The sequence below is a fragment of the Miniopterus schreibersii genome (assembly GCF_964146895.1).
Source record: "Miniopterus schreibersii genome assembly, chromosome: 15".
In the NCBI taxonomy this organism is placed as follows: domain Eukaryota; kingdom Metazoa; phylum Chordata; class Mammalia; order Chiroptera; family Miniopteridae; genus Miniopterus; species Miniopterus schreibersii.
This window is the reverse complement of record NC_138115.1, coordinates 1,855,458-1,859,665: the sequence shown is the minus strand read 5'-3', so window position 1 is coordinate 1,859,665 and position 4,208 is coordinate 1,855,458.

Below are 4,208 nucleotides of genomic sequence, written 5' to 3'. Positions count from 1 at the left end.
CCGCGGGCGCTTTGGAACGAGGCAGCCTCGGGCCGCACGCCTGCAGGAAACCCTTCCCTTTCCGACGGCCACACACTGGCCACACAGGAAGAGGCCGTGTCTGACCACTTTTTGCTGCCTATCAATTTTTAACGCATAGGTGTATGAAACATTAACACATAGACAGTTGGCTTCCTTTACCAGGTCTCTGATTTGCAGAAAGCCAGGGTAAGTCCTTGGATGAGGGAATACTCCTGCTTGGGGTGCCTTGAAGAGGGGGCAGGACTGAGTCCCGCCCCTCCAGCTCCCATCCCTTGCCTTGAGCAGGGCTCTGTCCCCGTTCCAAGAATATTTGGGGTCTCTTCTCCCCTCAGTTTCTTACTAGGAATAAACTCAGAGCTGCTTCTTTCTGGGACCCAGCTCCTGAGGTGGACCTGCCACACTAAATCCAGGTCACCCAGTTACATTTAAGTTTTGGGTCAATAACAAATAATATTTCAGCATAAGTATGTCCCATGAAGCATTTGGGATGCACTTACGTTCAAAAATTATTCCTTACTGATTTGAAATTTAAATTTAACTGGGCTTCCTGTATTTATATGTGCAAAACCTGGAAACCCTTGCTGGACACTTTTAGGTGATGGCATTATCATTCTGGCAGTTGTTGGGGAACCAAAAACCAGTTTAAAGCAAAACCCAGTGACTGAAAACAACATGAAACAGAACTTCCAGAGTAAAACACACTTTCTCTAGTATCAACAAAGATTGGGCTGGGTCCTTTATAATAAAAATGACCAAAAAATGGAACCAGTTAGTTGCTTGTTATGTGGGGGTTAAGAAATATCTATTTTTTTAGCTTTTGAAAATGTAAAACCTTATGCTAAGCAAAATAAGCCAGTCATACATGGAACCCATGTATTCCACTCGTACATGGAATCTAATGAACAAAATAAATGGATGAACAAAATAGATCCAGGGACATAGAAGCATGGAAGAGACTGAGGACTCTCAGAGGGAGGGGGGGGGGTGCAGAGAGATTAACCAAAGAATTTATATGCATATATGCATAACCCATGGACATGGACAGTAGTGGGGTGAAGGCCTGGGAGTGGGGGTAGGGTGGAAGGGGTCAATGGGGGAAAAAGGAGGACATCTGTAATACTTTCAGCAATAAAGGTAAATTTAAAAAAAAAGAAAATGTAAAACCTTTATGTGACTATTACAATGTAGCAAAGCTAATTAACTTTGATTTATTTCCTTTACTCTATGCTGTTTGTTACATTGCTGCCATCTTCAGATGATTGCTAAAGAGGATTTCTTGTACCTGTGCATTACCAAACTTCCTTTTGCCTAATCCCATCTCTTCTTTTTTTTCCTGAGGCCCCGAAGAGGGATCTGCATGTGCACAGATTCTGCCTGAGTTTGCAGAGAGCCTTGAGATGAGGGGAGACCTCTCCAAGGGGAGGGTGGGAATTCAGGGAGAACAGTGGGGGCCTGGCTGTTTCCAACCTCATGCTTTGTTCATTCCATAAGTTCTCATTTATTGAGTGCCTCAGTGTCACAGCCAATCAGATTTTGTTTTTCCAGAATTCTTTGTTCATCATTTGGAGGATTGTGTGTGTGTGTGTGTTTAAATCTATCTTTATTGTTAAAAGTATTACAGATGTCCCCCTCTTCCTCCCATTGATCCCTCCGCCCGGCATCCACCCCCGCCCCCTCCCCAGGCCTTCTCCCCGCTATTGTCTCTGTCCATAGGTCATGCGTGTATGAGTATAAATTCTTTGTGCTTGTTTACGTAAGGGTGTTTCCATACAAATGCAAAAACATTCTCAAATGTACCGCCCATTGAAAAGCTGCTGGGGGCTGTGACGGAATGCCTCCTTGCAACCAACATTTCATCTTGTCTGATCCCATGTTCAAAAGCCATTTAGAAATGTGTCCATACCTTAAACAGTTAATCTAGTCCCATTGTTTGGATGTTCTTTTTTTTTTTTTACAGGTTCACTCCGTTTTATTATAATGAATTCATTTAAGTGCTTCTGTTTTATAATTGTGTGGAATTTGGGGGTAATTCATTCAGGGCTGTATACCCTATAAATAAATTACTTTTGCTGCCAATGTTTAACTGGCTCCATTGAAAGGAGGGAAAAAAGCAAAAGAAAGCTAAAGATACAGCTTTTGTTAGGAAAAAGTATGCCAATTCTGTTTAGAAAAGACCTTTAAAACCATAGTGATCATACAAAAGAGGGCAAAAGCATTTTAGAAAGAGATAAAATAAATGGTAAGCAATCGTTCCTCCAACATAGAGAATGCGTCATTTCCTCATTTAAGAGAAGGGGCAGAAAATCAGAAAAACTGGTGTTCGTCATAAGACAGAGCAGAGGTTAGACTTTTTACCTGTATTTTTCAGCATTCATAGAAGCCATCCTCTTAATTAGCTATAATTTTAAAAAATAGCCCTATGAATCATCTTTTAAGAGTCTGAAACCAAGTTAAAAAAGAGAAAAAGCTCAGGTGTGTGTAATTAGCACATCAAATTACACAGAAAAACTTTGTCAGAGAATATTTATAAACTGTTTTCTTCTAATACCTAAGAATAAGGGCAGATTTCGTATCCCTTTATTTGAAAAGTTGTTTTAACTCTAAATATCTGTGGTAAAAAGAATGGAGTCGAGCCCTGGCCAGTCTGGCTTCTGGGTTTCATTCAGGCCAAGAGCGGGCGCCCGGATTTCAGGCTCCATCCCTGCGGAAAGCAACCCATCAATGTGTCTCTCTCACATTGGTATTTCTACACCCCCCCCCCCCAGAAAGCAATGGAAAAAACATCCTCAGGTGAGGATTAAAAAATAAAAGAATGGAGTCACACTTTTCATAACCCATGTTACCCGACGGGTGACCAATGTATAACCCTGGCGTGCTGTATGACAGGCTATAGATGACATTTCTGATGAAATTACACCCAAACATCTCAGTGTACCAAATTTATGAGAATTAAAAAACAAGTTAAATGCAATTGGGAGAATTCGTGTGCTTCTTCGGAGGGGTGTGCATAAGCCATTCCTTCCTGAGGAGAAACAAAGAAGAAATTGCGATCTGTGGCTGTCAGCAATGAGATCCTTGTAGTGAACTCATCCAACGTGAAAATGAAATGAAACATCATCCATTCTGCAGTCAAGAAGATAATTAATGAGCCACTCATTTCTAAACGAGGGCCGAGGGAATAAAACAACTGGCCTTGAATTTCAAAAGAGAAAAGTGGTTATGATATAATAGGCAGTCAGACAGGCAAGAGAAGAGTAAGAATAATGGGCCAGGTGCTGAAGGTCACCAGGGTAGAAAGCCTAGCAACAGGGTGGGGTCTTGCCCCCAGGATGACCTTTCCTTCCCTAGCATATCGCTGGTCACACAGTTTAGACCCCCTGGCATTTCATATCACTCGTTATGAGGTTCAGACCCTCCCCTTACACTTCCTCCCCTGGCATGTTCCTCATCACAAATGTGGTAGATCCTCTCAGAGCGGGAACTGAGGGAGCAGAGAATGGGTCAGTCCACTCCCGTACAAGCCCTCGCAGGGTCACTCCTTTAAGCAGTCAGCCCTCAGGACAATGAGGTTCTGACCCGAATCAAACAACCTTAGGAACAAAGCCTTAAGTCTGTGTCCCAGTTTCTCTGGAGACGTAAACGCAGGTGGTCTAACTCCCAATACTTGGATATACCACTGTGAGGGGCGAGACACACTTTGGTTCAATGAGACCGAGCCAATAACTCAGGTTCAAGAAGGGAGACAGAGACGAACATAAAGCAGATCACACAGGGTTTGTTTACCAGTTCCCGGTGGTTCTGGGCACCAGCAGGCCACCCCGAGGATCCGCTGAAAGACACACACAGGAGGCCCGGGGGTGCGGCCCCGACGGCGTCGGTCACTGCAGCCCTCTGGAAGCCCTCGCAGAGAGATGCGGGGAGAGCAAGGCAGGGGCAGCTTTCCCGGAGCTGGGGACGAAGTCCGTGGAGGGCAGACAAGCGTCCAAGGATGTGGCCGAGAAGCTCCTGCTTGTAGCAGTTCAGTTGAAGGGTGTGGTGCGTCTTCAGTGTGTCTTATCGGGGTCCTACAGAGCGCGGGGGCCCGGTCGGAGGCCGGGGCTACAAAGTGTTAACCTTATCGTGGCACGCAGGCATCCTAGTGACGCTCAGTCACACAAAATGGAGTTACTTATGTCAAGTCTGATACA